This window comes from Aptenodytes patagonicus, chromosome 1 (assembly GCF_965638725.1).
Source record: "Aptenodytes patagonicus chromosome 1, bAptPat1.pri.cur, whole genome shotgun sequence".
NCBI classification, from domain to species: Eukaryota; Metazoa; Chordata; class Aves; order Sphenisciformes; family Spheniscidae; genus Aptenodytes; species Aptenodytes patagonicus.
This window is the reverse complement of record NC_134949.1, coordinates 158,126,380-158,143,355: the sequence shown is the minus strand read 5'-3', so window position 1 is coordinate 158,143,355 and position 16,976 is coordinate 158,126,380. Positions and strand designations below refer to the sequence as shown.

General features: G+C 43.0%; 1 protein-coding gene across 1 annotated transcript in view; it reads right to left on the bottom strand.

Annotated features, from left to right (window-relative positions):
- The window catches only part of SH3RF3 (SH3 domain containing ring finger 3), a 254,265-nt gene that overhangs the window by 62,169 nt on the left and 175,120 nt on the right, over positions 1–16,976 (bottom strand). The window lies entirely within an intron of this gene.

Sequence of the window (16,976 nt, the reverse complement as noted above, 5' to 3'; positions counted from 1 at the left end):
GAGGGGGCACAGCCAGGACAGCTGACCCCAACTGGCCTAAGGGATATTCCATACCATATGACATCATGCTCAGTATATAAATTGAGGGGAGGTGGCCAGAGGGTGGTGGTGACCGCTGCTCGGGGACTGGCTGGGCATCGGTCGGTGGGTGGTAAGCAATTGCATTGTGCATCACTTATTTTGCATATTCTTTTATCATTATTATTATTATTATTATTATTATTATTTTCCTTTTCTGTCCCATTAAACTGTCTTTATCTCAACCCATGAATTTTACTTTTTTTTTCCGATTCTCTCCCCCATCCCACTGTGGCAGGGGGGTGGCAGTGAGCGAAGGGCTGTGTGGTGGTTAGCTGCCTGCCGGGTTAAACCGTAACACCACCCCCTGGGTCGGAGCGGGGTCTGGGGTGCTGTGCATGCCTGCACACCTGCAGGGCTTGCTGCAGGGAGGATCTGCCCTGGCAAAGGGGGTGCTCGGGACAGGTTCCAAAACCAGCCTGGTTTCATCATCTGTCCGCTACCTCTCAGTTGGCCAGGCAGGTCTCCGGGAGGCACACTAGCACATTTTGTTTCCCAAAACCTGCCCCAAGCCAAGTGTTACTGTCCAGCTCCAGGGAGATGCCCAATTTATTTAATTTTCTGAAGCTGGGTGAGTTATTTCCATCCACTTCTTAATGCCAGGAAAAACAAAAGAGGCAGAATAAGCATCCAGGAGAGTTAGGCTAGAACCAGGCACCACAAATCGGTGCACATCAAGCTACGACATTTAAAAAATGATGCTCCTGAAAACAGCAGGGGCAGAGCTGGGGGAAGGAGACAGGAGCCTCTCCATCAATACCTCGCTGTTCCCAGGTTCATCGTAGGTCTATGCTTGACATTTGCCACACAGGGTTTCGATCCAGGGGTACAGCTTCCAAATCCTTCCAATTTTATCTCCCTGCCTCCCACCCAACACAGGTTATCCAAACGCAGACGCAAACTGAAGGCATTTTTTCCAGCTGTATCACTTCAACCGAGGAGGAGCATGATGGCCACTGGAAGACTTGCTCAGGGTCCAACTTGAAAAATTGGTCTCACCAGTCGTCCCGAAGGGTTTAAAAGTTGGCCTACAGCCCATGGAGACAGGGGCTCAGGGGCTACAGCCCCATGAGGACGTTCAGGCCAGTTTTCAGCTCACCATTCCTCGTTCAGTCCACACTCACAGATAACCTCATGCCTATAAATGCCAAAGGCATGCTGCATGGGACAACCCTGTTGCTGAAGCCTCTTACCTCCTAGCCACCATAACTCATACAGGGAAGCTATGCCTTACATAGCTGGAGAGTTTTTAGGCGCATAGGGGTGCTACAGTCACTGATGATACATGAAGTGCACTCTGAAGTCAGCAGCACTTTCTGCACAGCACTCATTGCCAATAGATCTTCCCTTGAGGGGTGCTAACAGCTGAGGGAAAATGCCACATTTTGCCAACAGACCTTTGTATTAAACTGGGTTGCACCGCAATATGTTTGCATTTAATGAATAAAAACAACATATGAAAAAGGGAGCTACGGCTAATGCACACGTGCTTTTGCATACACTACTATTCTGAGACCCACATAAACCAGAGGTGCATGTAATACTATTCTGGACCAAACCCAGGCTATTTTTGTTTCTATAACCCTGTGTGAATTATGGCACCATCCAAGAAACTCAGTCAAGGACAAGGTCTTCTCAGGCTCTAAATAAAAAAAAAGAACAGTTGCTGCTCCAAGCCAAGCCAATTTAGAAACCTAATACAAGTGAAAATAAAAGGGGAAAAGAGAGGGATGGGAAAGATAACAATAGAAATGTTGCAGTTAAACAAATGTGTAATTGAGTAGCTTTTATGACTCCCAACCACTGTCACCATGCTGTAAATATAAATAAGAAATAGATATTGCCAGACTTATGCCAGTCCTCCTAAGTTTGAAAGCACTTCTGAGCACTTCCATGACGACTCATTCTGAGTAACAGACAATAAACCCACTAACACCTAGACAGTAAACATCAACTTGCAGGATCCTTCCATTCTGTGACAGCTTCCACCAAGTCAACCAAGAGCCGCCAATTAATGATGCTCCACTACCGTCAGAGCTGCTGGGAGTCCTGCAACCATTCAATTAGCAGGCCATTTTCCCAGCTGCACTCTCTGACTTGAGACCATGCTTACAGCCAGCATAGTGCACTGCACCTGCCAATTTTTGCCGATAACAGCTGATCCCATTTCAGATTCTTCAAGAATGTCCATTATTTCCCACTTCATCATGCTCTAAATTGGTACAACCTAATATTTGCCAGCAGGCTCCAAGTTGCAAGGAAACCAGATGGTTCCCCTCCCTTAAGTAGGTGCTACAGCTCCGCTTACCCAATTGATGGAGATAGTCTAGCTGAATTATTTGAAATATTAAGGAGAAAAGGAGAAAGATGTCAAATATGCATGATTCTTTTCTACAGCAGAGGGTGAGGAAATACTTTGCTAGTCAACAGCAAGCAGGAAAATAATATATTTTAACTCTTTGACATAAGAAAATATAGAGTTAAAAAAAAAAGAATTTAGAGCTTCCTGATTTTACAGCAACGCTCCATATGGACAAAGAAGTGCTCCAGCTCTTAATATCAAAACTCTGATTCCTCTTGTAAGGATTAGATTATAAATCCCACTGGCTGGAACCACACCGAAGCTGTTCTTTTTAAAACAACAAAATCCATTACCTTTTTTCAAAGTAAAACCTAGTTAAAAAGGTCAATAAGAGAGCTAACTTCTAAACAGGGAGTGATAAAAAATAGCCCTGTATTGATAGAAACAAAGTCATTCTCAGTATCAGTAGAAGATTAAAGGCAAAAAGAAAACCCCTCCCCAAAACAGTCAAGCTAATGAACTTCTGGGAATGTCAGAGTCTTCCTGAAATACTGGGAAAAAATTATGTTGGTCTGCCAAGATAAAAAATGCTTTATAGCTTTGCCACTTTATTTTTGTCGAGAACTGTTTTTAAACAGCTTTGCCCATGGATGCTGGAAAGTACTTCCCAAATAGGCTATGAATACCAGAGAAAAGGTTCTGCTTACTACTTTGTAAAAGTAAACGGTGCTGCCTCTTCACAAAGAACTCTTAGAAAGCCTTTTTAAAAATAAACATGTTTGCAAATTTCTTATTTTAAACTCTGAGTATGTAAACAAGCATTGCTTTCTGGTGTCTGTTGTCTGATCTTCAGGCAGATCTGCTTCCAGAGAAGAAGCTTAATGGAAAGATCTGACCCACAGTCAGTCTCAGGAATTTGACATTTCTGGAAGGCTGTAGCTCTTATGACAATCACTTAAACCAGAACTCAGCTTTCTCACTCATTTTCGATCCCTCCTCTAGAAAGAACCTATATTTGAAATTCTGGTCCTGTTAATCCCAAATCGCAAAATGCCCTTGAGATTGCAGCGGGACTGATTTTACTCCAAATCCATTCTGTAACAACAGGATGTCCTAGAAAACTTGATATATGATTTAGAAGGATAAGGCTTGGATTTGAATGCCAAACCAGTCGAACATGCCCAGCAGCCCTGCAATCCTGGGTCTGGGAATGCAAAACCTTGCGAGGGCAAGCCTTATAATAGCCAAGGGACACTACCACGCAAGAGATGGGATGAAACAGTACAGTAAAACTGTTCACAGGGTCTCAGTGACTATTGACTGTGGGTGCTGTACGCTGAGATAAGGATGCACCAGCCTCAGTTTGTAGAGCTACTGTGCCTGCTTCTCTAGAAGGCATTCCCCAGCTGCGAGGAACCGCACTGGAGACAGCTCCAGCTTGTCTGATTTTGAGAGTGAAGGAGGGCGCGTGTGGAATACCTCTGTACACAGAGCCTTGTTCACCTCCAAACAACCTTTTCCCACAAAGGGAGCAGTAATCAAGCTCCGTTCATTAAAAATTTGCTGACCTTGATCAGGGAGCCACGCTGCTCTCCCTGCCACAATGCAAGCTGTCATGACTTTGGCCTCCAGCCAGACAGCCCATGCAGTATGAACTAAGGGAGAGGGTTTTTTTCTTCTTCTGGCTTTTAGATATGACTATTTTAGATATTCTACTTGAGACTTTACCATACGGGTGACAAAGGTACAAACATTAAGCTACCTCACTAAGGACTTCTCCACTGCCAAAATTATTATTTTATTAGTCTCTAGATAAACCTCATTTTTTCTGCAGAATGCATTATGGTGACTTTCTCTCTCTCTCTCTCTATTGCACATGCTTGCACACACTCACACACCCCCACCCCCCACCCCAGTTCACCCCAGTTCCTGCTACTTGTGTGTTTAAAACTACCTGTAAATAGTTTGAACATATTTCTGTGTTAAGGATGAAGCGATACAAAAGAGAACCTGTCATCTGCACTGGCTTTCCCCACATGGGACTAAATATGACCTTTATATCCCAACGTGATTTAATGAACTATATTTTCAGTTCAATGGGCAGTGTTATGCACCTACTTACACACCCCAGCTAGGATGAAGAGTGAGGAAAAAGCTGCTTCTTGTCCAGTGTGAGTCATAATTAATTCTAGTTCTAGTCCAAATAACAAATTATTACTGTGGAACTTATTATTATAGAACAAGATAGAAGCATGGGAACTTTAGGTCAGATTTAAATAATTAACCTTTACTGCATCTCCCCTGACAAATACGCCTGTGCATTTACTAATCCATGGTAGTGGCAAAATTGTTCTAGCCTAATTTAGACCTCCAAGGGACAGCTTGATACACAGTGGTCACCACAGCAGCTCCTGGATTGTTGCAGTTCACTGACGGTGCTGTCTTCTGTAAGACGGACGAGAGTAAGTCTTATTCTGTTACTGAATACTCTTAGCTTTCTAGTCATTTAGGTCTGGGTAATGGGTTCATTTCTGACTGATATCTGACCTACCAAAGAGAGGACCTCACTCTGTTTCTGGTTTAGCAACATACTTCAGCGTGTACTTGATACTATACACAGACCAAAGTGTCACTAATGGGACTAAAATGCCATTCTTTTCTGAATAAGGAAGGATTACTTAAATTCTCAGTGTTACACACATGCTTAAGTATTTTGTTAAACTGGAGCCAATTTGAACCAGAAAGTACAGTTTATTAAGACTTTCAGGAAAACTGCTTCATTTGCTACGTAAGCTTTTTTTCTGTCTTTATGGAAAGTATTAGCTAAAGGATGGTGCTGTTCAAATACAGGTATAAGATCAGAAATATGTTACTTCAGGCCCCCTTTAAAAGCAAAAAGTTACAAAACCCCACAAATCAATGAAAATGTAATACCTAATGAAAAATAACAAATTGGTAAGAAAAAAATATCATGCTCAAGGTTTTGGAAAGGAACCACTGAGCAGAGCAGAAAGGAAAATTAAAATTATTAATAAAACTTCTTCACAATGTCCCCCTGAAAGACTGAAAATATTTTCACCTAGGGACTGCTAATTTTTATACTTTACAGTTCATAAATATTGAGAAGATCATGCACATCCATATTTTATGCCTTGCAGAAACTTTGGCAACTTGGAGTTCCATAGCTGATTTTGTGACTAAAATACACAGTCTGAATTTATTACTGCATTTTCACTTCAGAGTAGTTACTTTCAGGAAATATTAAGTTCTTATGCCCTCATTAAATTAGTTTTGCTAGTATTATAATTTATGTTCTGAAGCACAGTGAGGTTATTGAGTAAGTAAGGGCATAACTATACAAGAGTCTCCTGTCTCTGCTAGGTCCCTGAGAGGACTGCATCTGTGAAAGCATTTTCATCCCCAAAAAGCAGCGTTTCAGAAAGCTAAAGCAGCTTTTCCTTACTGTCATCCCTACTGGCAAATGCAGGACACAACCTTTCTTCTACTGTAGCCAAGCATCAAAAACCTCCTTTGACTCAAATGGGTGTTAGGAGAAAGTACATAATAATTTACCTAATACTTTAAATGGGTAAGTTAGTCCAGTGGATGCACAGCAGTTCCAAGGGCTTACTAATGGGAGATTAGCAGACAAAGTTGTACCAAAGGCTCTTCAACCAAGTCATATTGAATGCATCTATAATTTTCATCTTTTATATGTTTTGTAAATTCAGATTTAAAAACGTTTAGAGAAAGCCTCCCAAGTTCTCCATGGACAGTTTAAATTCATTGGACAGAAGCTACAAAATCCTATCTCAATTATTCATTTAGGCACCATCTTCTAATGAAGAGTCATTAGTAAGGCACAGTTTAAGAGAAAAAATTATAGCTAAAACAAAGCATTACTTAATGTTTTTGTGTTAATTTCTAACAATCCACTATTGCCTTTTCTAATTTATTGCCAGGGAGGGACAAGCAAATGTGGAACAGATTTTCTGCAAGTGGTTTATCCATCATGGAAGATAGATTTCTGAAACCCCACACTGTGATTGAGAGCAGAGTTATTCCATGCACCCAGAAAATACAAGAAGTGCAGTACATGTGCTTGCTTGAACACGTTCACATGGAGCGATAGCTGCAGAAATACTTTGCTAGGACATATCTCAAAGTTCAAGTGTCCCGTTCCTCCAGTCATAGCCTGAGGCATACATCTCATTCTCTTTTCCAAAAGGCTGCTAAATATGTTAGCATGTTCTCGAGGAAGGAAGTCCCTAAAACCATACAGCAGAGAGCCTTCCTAATAAGGGTCATACATGTACACAATTATGTATAGTCTGGAAAAAGCAAGCCAAGCATTTTTGTCTACAACATGGTTCCCTGAAAGGCAGTGGTACTTAGCAATCTATTTCCCTGTCTTACAAGATCTTTCTCATTTAGCAGCAATGTCACTTCTAACGCACTGAGAGGCCAAAGGAATGTAGCATATTAGAACAGCATGTGCTTGGACGAGCGTGTCATCATGATCTTGCAGAATGAAAATAAATGATGTGTGCAGCAGAAGTAAACACTAAGCCTTGGGTGGTGAACTGGGAATTTTTTTTTCCTTCCCTTTTTTCCAAACAGTTTTAAGACAGAAAATGGTTCACAGTGATGGAGAACAAACACATGGCTTGGTGAATCCCAGAAAAATGTGCAGTCTGCTGCAAAGTCTGCTCAGGAGCAAAGCGCAGCAAGTAACCTTATGGAAACTAATGTCCAAATTTCTGAGAAGAAAGAAAATAAAACTAAATGCAATGGCATTAAAAATAGATTAACTCACCAAAAAGAAGTATGCTTTCTGCAACCCCCTCCACTCCCTGAAACAATTCTAGCTATCTAGCCGTCAGCTCCAAGTATGAGAACTATCTTACTCTGATCTGTCATCTCTGAATCTCCGATCTGTTGTGTGTCTTCAATGTGCCTGAGGATTTCCTCCTCTTTTCTTCCTATCTGTCCTCTGTGGACACCCTTTTTCATAATGAGATGCTCATGACTGCACCAAAGCTCCTTTGAAAGCAAGAAATGTAACCAAATACAGCTTTACTCAACATCAGAAAGACTGGGAGAATCCAGCCTATTTTTACTTATAAATTATTCAGAAAGCTAAATAAAAAGTGCAGTCATGGATTCATGGGCTTGATCCTAATTCCTTTGAAGTCAGTGGCAAAACTCCAGCTGCCTTCAATGGTGGAAGGACTGGTGCCCATCTGGCACCAATTTCAGTACCAGAAGAGTCCCTGTTGGAGCTTGTGAGGAGTTTACTGACAAACTATTTTTTTCATCGGAAAATGAAACTCATTGGAACTGAAGTACTTCCCAGGAACATGCTGGTTTTGACAAGACGTCCATCAGGAAACCATTTCTCAGATGATGTTTCTCAGCTAAGACACAGAAATGACCAAGGCTACAGAGGTTTAGGAGTTCACCTGCGTACCTGGGCTCCTGGCTCAAAGTTCCTGCATTGAGGAACAGCCACGGGAGACCCAAAGCAACACTGCCCCTTTCCTAGCAGAAAGCCACCAGCTTTCTGACTATGCTGAGTCTCCCTCACTCTTCTTCTGGTTAAATGGAAAACCTTTGTGACTCTCTCTCCGAGTCCAGATGCCCACCTGCACAATGACAGAAGATGCTGGTGCTGGCAGGAGAAGTGTGAGCAACCTTACGCTGGGCAGCAGCCTGGTCAGGAGCCCAAGATGGACTCAGGAGGCTTTCAGAAGCAGTTCAGATGTAGTCCTCATGCCTCACTGATGCCTAGCAGCTGTATGAGCCCTTTACTATTGCTGCCAGTTACTGCAAGGAAGGGAAGCCCTCTGAATTAGTTTTGTGCTGAAATCTAGAAACCCCCTCACTTGCAGAAACTTTCACTTTGAGCCAGCTGTACCTCAAAACTTCACCATGGGCTAGGAAAGATACTGCAGTTCCTGGAGCAGAGCTGTGTGGATCGCAAGTGATCTCTAAGCAATACCTGCAGAGCCTATGTGCCTTAAAAAGAGCCAAGTTTCGTGTTTTCAGAGTTCTCTGGCAACTTTCTACCTCCTTCCTTAACGTTCCACAAGGCTCCTGGTGTCACTGTTTACTTGGGTGATCAACAATACCCATAAAATTTTGAATTAACTGAAAATTGACAAGACAAATACCACCAACTGAGGCAGAGGATCTCTTCAGAGTCAATGTACTCATCAAGCCTGGGAGTCTCAAAGCAAATGGCTTCCAAGTTACGGTGTGTGACCCCAAGTAATTATAAATGAGATTGTGAATGAGGCAATACCATGGTCATGTTGTTGCACGGACCCTTGTCTTCTTGATAGCTGCACTGTGCACACATGCTGCCAGACACATCATGCCATTTTGCTCATTCTCTGAGATTTGTTCCTGGAGCTACTGTTCTTGAAAATACTAGTTTTGTAATGTTCAGGGTTGTGTGAAGGAAGCAACAATCCGATGTCTTTTTTTAAGGAAAACACTTGCTTCCAACTTAATGTGATAAAGGACAGGGATCAAAGAAACAAAATATATATATTTGCTGAAGTCCTTTCTGAATTTGGTAACAAAAGTGTGCTGGCGGACAATGAGAAAAAGGCCTACGTGCACCTCACATCATCAATGTTATCTGCAGAAAGCATGAAGTTGGATAAATCTGTGAAGCTCTTGGAAGCTCTTGGAATCACAGCACAAGGAGCACATGGGAAAGCCCAATTCATTTTTCAAGTACTGCAAGGCTTTGCCTACACTGAGCAAGCAAGGAGGCTTTGTTGCGGTGATTTACAACTTTGTGTAGAATAAGAAGTCCCATGCAATTGGGGAAAATTAAGTTTTATGTGCTGCAACTGAAGATTACCTGTGGGGAATCGCACACAAATAAATGTACTGCTCTCTCTATCTCTGATAAAGCAGTGAAATGAAGAATGAAAGCAAATGCCAAGAAAATGTTTTGGTTCAATTGCTTGTAAAAGGAACCAAAGTATCCACACTTCAAGCAGACATTAGCACTAAAGGGTTGTGATAAACAGCCTTTGCCCTGTGTATATTATATGTAGGAAAGAGACATTTTTGACTACAAACTCTTCTGGCTCCTGCTTCCCAGATACAAGACAGAAAAGGATTGCTGGATGTGGTACAGGGTATTTGCAAAAGAGTAACATCCCATGGGGCTGTACAGTTAGATACTGTGTGTGGAGCTCCTTCTACAACTGGCTACAAAGCAGGGTTGCTGGTTGTGGTGGAAGAGTTGCAGCACCAGCTCCGGGGTCACACTACGTGTTTCACTGGGAGCAGCCAACATCAAAGGATGTGAGCCACCAGTCATGAAAGCCGCTGGGTCATCGGAGGGCTGTGTCCAGGCTTTGGGTTCACTATTTGCCAGTCGGGGTGAAAATATGGGTCAAGACATGATGTGCTGCTGTTTCACCCAAGCGCCTAATGACTCCCTACAGGGACAGTTCTGAGATATTTCTCTGAAATGGGAGATGAACTACCCGTGTTTGGGATGGGCAGCAGCACACCAGGATACACGGATCGTCTGTGTGACAGGGAGACAGGTCTTCTTACCTATGCACATGGACAAAAGAAAAGGAGTTGTTCTGAGAGACATAACTTGCCAGCCTGAGTTTGTGTCTCATAGCTGCCCTATCCTGTGGCTATTATGGTGTAAACTCTGCTTGAAATTACCTGCGCATTTAAAGTGCCTCCTGCCCATACAAACGTGCTGATGCCTATTACAACAGCACAACTCTCTTCCTTCAGCAGGAGCACTACTTTGCATCCTTCTTCACTCTATGCAGTGACCAGTTATTTTTAAACAATTTTTACACGAGGTTGTCTTACCCTGAAGACCTTTATACTTCTGTTGTCTTTGTTAAAAGGTGGACAACAGATCGGGACGGCATTAGGAAGCAGTGGCTGTTGCACATGGCATAATCATGCACATCTCAGCAGTGTAGGAAGTCTGACCAGTAACTGAAGGCTCTGAAAGCCAGTCTGTAGGACATGAAAATATGTTTTCTGTGCTATATGATGATGTAATTGGGTTCACGACCCTCCCCCCTCATCTTGTGGAAGAAGAATCTGACAAGGCCGAACTGTGACAAATTCCCCCGACTCTGCAAATTCTTGACAGAAAATGGCAGCATTCAGCCTCGCACTCATGGCATGACTGACTGACCACACCTCGCCTAGAGGAACCATTTGCAGCCTTCTTTGGAGATCTGAGATGTTAAAATATGATTGGGTACAAGGCTGAGGTCAGAGTCAGATGTCTCTCCATTGACTTGCCAACAGCTGCAGTCAAGGAGTTCACTGAACTTTCTGGCTATCAAACTAGAAAATGCTATTTGTTCTACTTCCTGAGTTTGATTTCTGTTTTAGGGTAAAGGACACGTACTCAGCACTGTTGAGTCATGCAGTGAAGCAGCTAGTACCCTTCCCTCTTGTATGCTCATCTAAAGCTGCATTCATGCTCTGCTTTCTGTCAAAGCCTGCTCTGCTGTGGGTGTCACTGCTAGATAAGAGGTGTGCCATTACTTCAGCGCCAATGAGCTTTGAGCAGATCTTAGGATGCTCAGGCACATGTGTCACATTACTGCAATAAAGTATGATGACTGCCGGCATTAGTCACTTTTATGACATCCATATGCAAATGCCGTTTATGTTAGTATGCTACAACTGGAAGGAATTTGGAAAACCACTGCTCTAGGCCATGCTGTTTGAGTTCCGAGATGGCAAAATTAATGGGCTAGCAAAAAATCTGCACAGTAGGAAATCTTTCTGAAAGTGCAGAACACTGTTTTTTTTTTCCTGTTTGTGGAATTACTCAAGCTCAAATATTTTCCTAACACATACCTTTCTGAAAATGGACTGCCCTGGGTTGCACCTACATTCTGTAGGCAGAGACAAGTTGTCCCAAGGAAACTCAATTTTTGCAAACTGTGACCAGACCATGCGATGCAGTTACACAGAGACATTTGTTAATAATACTTTTATTATTTTTGCCATTAAATGCTGAAGAACTCCCACCACAGAACAGAACTCCATTGTGAGAAGGACTATGTAAACATAGAGCAAGAAGACAGCTCTTGGCCCAAAGAAAGTACAATTTAAGATGAGGACAAGAGGCAATATATAGGTATATACAAAATATACAATGAGACAGTCTTATTAGCAAGATGGACAGGGGATTTTGCACACCATAAATCTTCTGTAGGCACCACAGCCGAGAACGATTTTACAGAGGAGTCTGGAGGAGCAATGCTGATGCAGCTGTCCAGATGTTTTTGAAGCATTTGTCACAACAGTCAAGAACAGAGCACTATGCAAGAAAATGATAATTTGAACAAACTGACAGAATGATTGGCGTCGCTGGCTGATCAAAGACAGAGATTGATCTTTCAGTGGTAAATAAAAGACGATAGGTAGAGGGAGAAAGGAGTAATCACAGGTTTGCAATTAAGGGCAAGTTGTGTGTTCTCTATAGGATAGAAAAGGGCTTCAGAGAGAAAGAAAGAAGTGGCAGCCAATGAGCACTCTGGATGGTCATGAATGAGGCAGGTCTGCATTTGTTAAGGATGCAAAAAGGATGTAACCATAATCAGAGATACAAGATGATGAGAGTTTGATCTTTGTGAATGCTCAGCAATCAGGTTGGCCAAAGACTAGGTAGGACTGATAGCCACATGGATGAATGGAGCCAGAATGTGATTCCCATCAACAACATCTTTAGTACTTGCCATGAATGCACATTGATCCCTCTTTAACCAATGACCCAAATGGGAACAGTAACACACACAATTCTGACCGTGTACTGCACCTCAGGTATGTGTTGAGTGAAAGTTGCTCTATGCAAAAGCAGGCAGATGTGTCGCAGATGTGTTGCTGGAGTGGTGTGGAGCTGCCTTTGCTATGACCTTAAACTCAGCCCTCAGGCGTGCTCTTGTGCCATCAAGGACCCCGTATGACAAAACCTAGGTTGTACCACCTCTAGATGGTGCGTCTCTATAGCCCTCCTTCCACCCCAATTATTCATACATTGAGTGAGAGGAAAAACAGGCCACCAAATCAATACAACCACACTTCTCCTGAACAATGCACCTATGGAAGGAAAAGGCTTTGGCTGGGAATGAGCATGCCTCTCTAAGTACTAGACGGGAGCAAGCAGAACTAGACGGGAGCAAGCAGAGAAGATGTTGAGACCATTATTTCTGCCATCAGAGGGAAGACACACAGTCCTTCCTGCTGGGCTAGGAAAATAAAAGAAAAAGGACACAAGAGGAAAACATACCTGTAAATTCCTTACTCTGCTGCTGAAGTAGAAGCAGATCAGAGAAAAGGGATCAAGAAGATGACCATCAAGAAACATGCCACTGAGTTTTACTTTCCCTACCAACAGCAAGGTGGGCAGGGCTTGAACCAGGAGTGCTCTCCCTCCTTCTGAAGGGTTGCTTTCTTCTTGAGAAACAGTAACACAAGGCAGAGCTGCCTCTTCCCTCAGTGCCCTCCCCTTAGACACAGGGCAAAAGGAGAATATCTCCAGCATGAGTCCACCACTGCCTGAATGCTCTGGCGCCTCTCCTGCTTTCTCCCAAGGTTTCCAGAAAAATTCTGTTACGGAAAAATTCTATTATGGAAACCTCTCTCATGAAATTTCCTGTCAATTTGATTCAATTGTATCTAAACAGATCGGAAGACTTCAAAGTCAGATTTAGAGCCAGACATACCCTCCAGCCTTACTTAAACCAAGGCTAATATTATTAACCTTGTTTATGGAGTACCTAGTGCTGCTTTGTCATAAAATTATAGCTTAATAAAATAAGTAGATAAATTGAGGGACAATCAGGAGGTAGAGGAGGTTGCTTGCACAAAGCCCCATGTTCCTCACCTCACCATGGCTTAGAGCGCAGTTCAACAGCAGCATCGCCTGCAGAGTATCTGTGGGAGAGGGTTGCTGCCCTGGTCATGTTTTCCTGCAGCAAGGGTGAGATGCCACATGCCCTCCTTCCCCATCTTCCCACTTTCTGCCCTGTATCAGCATGGATGTTCATGTGGCTATGCAGTAAATGGGATGATGGAACAGATATGACTGGAAAGCAAAAAAGCAAAAACTTAAACGAGTAGCTTTCAACAGGGTGAGTTCCCTGATCCATCTCAGCATGCAGCCACATGTCTGGTAGTCCTGGAACAAGGAAGGCAGAATGAAAGTGTTGTCACAGACGAGGCAAAAGCAGGACAATCCCTTTGGCAGCAGCCCTTGCTTTTGTCAGATTAAAATAACACCAGTATCACACCAAAAAATGGCGCAGCAGAACATAAAATAAACAATGGCTGGTCTACTTTGTAAAGGAACAGCAGCAGAACATAAAATAAACAATGGCTGGTCTACTTTATAAAGGAACAAAGTAAGCAGACACAAGGACTTGTATGTAATTTCTTCTACAGGATAGACTAAACACAAAGGAGTGAGCCTTCAAGAATCCTGTGTGTTCTGGAGAAAATCTGGAAAAGATGGAGATCCCCAAATTAATTCCAACTATCTCCCCCTGTTTCTGATTTTTGTTTTTTATTTGCTTGTACTGATTTCTCCTCTAGTCTTTTGAACTTGGTTTCCTCAATGTTCAGCTCTAACACCTAACAAAATGTTAGGGGATTTGAGACTTAACTCAAACATCTGGTTTTGGCATAGCTAATGACATTTTTAGGCTAAAAATCAACTTCACATGTTATTTTTGTTGTTTGAAGTATGCGTTCGGCACACACATGCACTCCCAGCTCTCTTTGTGCTGAGAATAAAGACAGTTGGACCATTCCAGGAGCTGCAACAATAAGAAGTAAGGAAAGCGATAAAAACAGTTCGTAGCCTCATCCTATCAGGAAACTATTATTCTTGAAACTACTCCTCTTTGAAAGCCTAAAGGATCAAGCTTAACCACATTTTGTGACTCTTCACCGCGGCAGAATAATATTTATGTAACATGCCATCTTCTGAAAACAGAGACCAGAGGGGGCTCTAGCAGGCACCCCCCGGCAAATCATTAACAGTGCCACTGACATCAACTGTCCATCCTGTCCCTCTGATGGAGGTCATCCCACCCACCACAAGCACAGCAAAGGATAATGTGTGCTTCTACCTCCTCCAGGTCCTTTCACAGGCTGGGATTTTAACACTGCACTCACTTTTCTTTGGCACTCCCAGCACTAGTGCTGTGGCTGACACATGGAAACATTTCACCCTCTACTCAGAGGGCTGTGGCCACCAGCAAAGGGGCAGAGAAGACAACCAGTTTTCCAGGGGCATCTCCCCAAGCCCTCGCACCCTCCCTCTGTGGCTACATTTGGATTGAAGATCTCCATTCAATCCATTTACAGCACCAGGAAAGCTCCCCAAGAAGGAAGATAATTAAGATGTGCAACATACACTAACAAGGACACTAGGAAACAAAATGAAGAATGCCTGTGTCAGAAATAATGAAATCCTCTAGGATTTTGTTTTTAATTAACTGCTAGACAAATCATGTATCTGTTGACATATAGCTTCTTAATATACAGTCATGCATTAGCTCTAGGTAAGTGAGACTGAAAGATACTTTCTTTTCAAAAGGAAAAAGATCCCAGGAATTCAGCAGTGCTGAAGCAATCTTTAGAAGCTGTCAGAGGTGATCAATGGCTGGAAAAGACAAAAGCCCTGTTCTTGTGCCTCCTCTAGAGAGAGCTGATTACTGATGATGTGCTCTAGAGTCGCCCCAGGGCCCTGGGAGGGTGGGTACACTCAATGGGGAATGCTAATTTCTACCCTCAGAAACCTGCGCCGTTGCTGAAACATTTCATTCCAATGGTTGTGTGCTATGAGGTTGCTGAGCAGTGCTGGGAAGTCCAAATTGTTTGTTGTCAATTGCACAGGCAAAAGCTAACCTTAAGTAATGTGCTATCTATTTAGTTGGTCCTTCTGAGTAGATATAAGGCCAAAGGTACCGATGCTTTGCCTGAGGTATCTTTCCACTTGAAACATCGCAGGACCACATGAACATCTACTTTTTTTTTTTTTGTGGAAGAGACTTCCTCAACACCCGTGGCAGGCCTCAGCTATCCCAGGAGCAGAATAAGGAAGTAATGGGTAGTAAAGAGTGCACCTGAGCCTCCCCAAGATTTGCTGTACATGTGTCTAAGCGTTGCCAAAAGTGTATTCATTCAGGGCACCTTGTTGCTTCTGAAAAGACACAGAAGTTTTAAGGTTCCCTAGCAAGATCAGAACAAACATTGATAGGTATATGACAGACAGGTGCTTTTGGAAATTGATAAATATTGCCTATAGCATCAAAGAACTGACTTGAATTTAGACACTCTTTGCTGGTGAAACGGCAGGTTTTATGTGCAATGAGCATTGTGGGCCTTTCTCTTTCACACCACGCAGAGCACAGACTCACAGCCTGAGCAACCACAGAAGACGAGGAGTAGTTCCCCCTCCCTTAGGCTGGAGCTGGCAGCCCTGCCTTCCCCTCCTAATCGATGAAGAGAAACAGGCTCTTCTACAAGTAGGCTCATGGGACATGTTTTAGATGTCTCCATTAAGCAGCAATGCCTATTTCTCTCCCTACGAGCACCTGGTTGTCTCTCTCAATGGTAAGGGGGAAGCCAGACAGTTAGCTCAGATGTAGAGATCTATCTGCTGTTGGCCAGATGAACTGTACCTAGAGACCTGCAAGGTCTCGCAAAGGATTTGGAAGAGTATTTCCCAGTTCAAAAGCGCTACCGGGGGCAGAACCACTGTTCTGTTGCTGCTGCTGCTTCTTGGTGTGACTCGCCAGTAGGACTGCACGTCGGCAGATGTCTCTTCACTCACCACCCAACTGCAACTTTAGAAGTTTAAGAGTGGAAAAAAGGATGAAAGGACAGTAAAGAGAAAGGAAACTCTAAAATGAAGGAAAATACCCAGTAAGATGCAACAGTTTGTGAAGACATTTTGTTCCCTCTGTCCAGGGAAGTTGGGGGGTCATCACAAAAGCAACCCCAGTACCATAACAGGAGACCATCAACTTTGAGGCAGAAACCAGAAGTCAGCGTAAAAATAACAGAAACAAGACAGAATTGCACCCAGGACTGGAAAACATGTATTCAAGCACAAGCACAGTTCAGGAGAGTTGGAGGTAAAGGGAAGGGCTGATGGTAGTGCTGTGTGCTGATAACACGGGGCAGTGGCAGCACATGGAAAATGCAGCAGGCGAGTCCCCAGTCAGTTTGCACCGGGAAGGATGACAAACAGGATTTTGCAGGGGAAGTAAGGAAAGTCCTTGAGTGGACTGTGGCTAGAGATCGAAGTCTTCTTATCAGATCAAAAGCAAAAGTCAGGCCATCTTACTTAGGTACCTAACTTGCACTTCAATTTTTGGCACCTAGGAGGCAGTGCTTCCAAAATGCCCCCTACAGATATGAAAATGACATCGCTTTTGAAAGACTCATGAAATGGGCTTATTTGCCAAGGTTGTGTGCTTAAGTTGGCTGGGCTGGAAACCTTCTATAAATAGCCCTAGAGAGTTATTTTTACAAAATAAAATCTAGATAATTCAGATGTTACTCA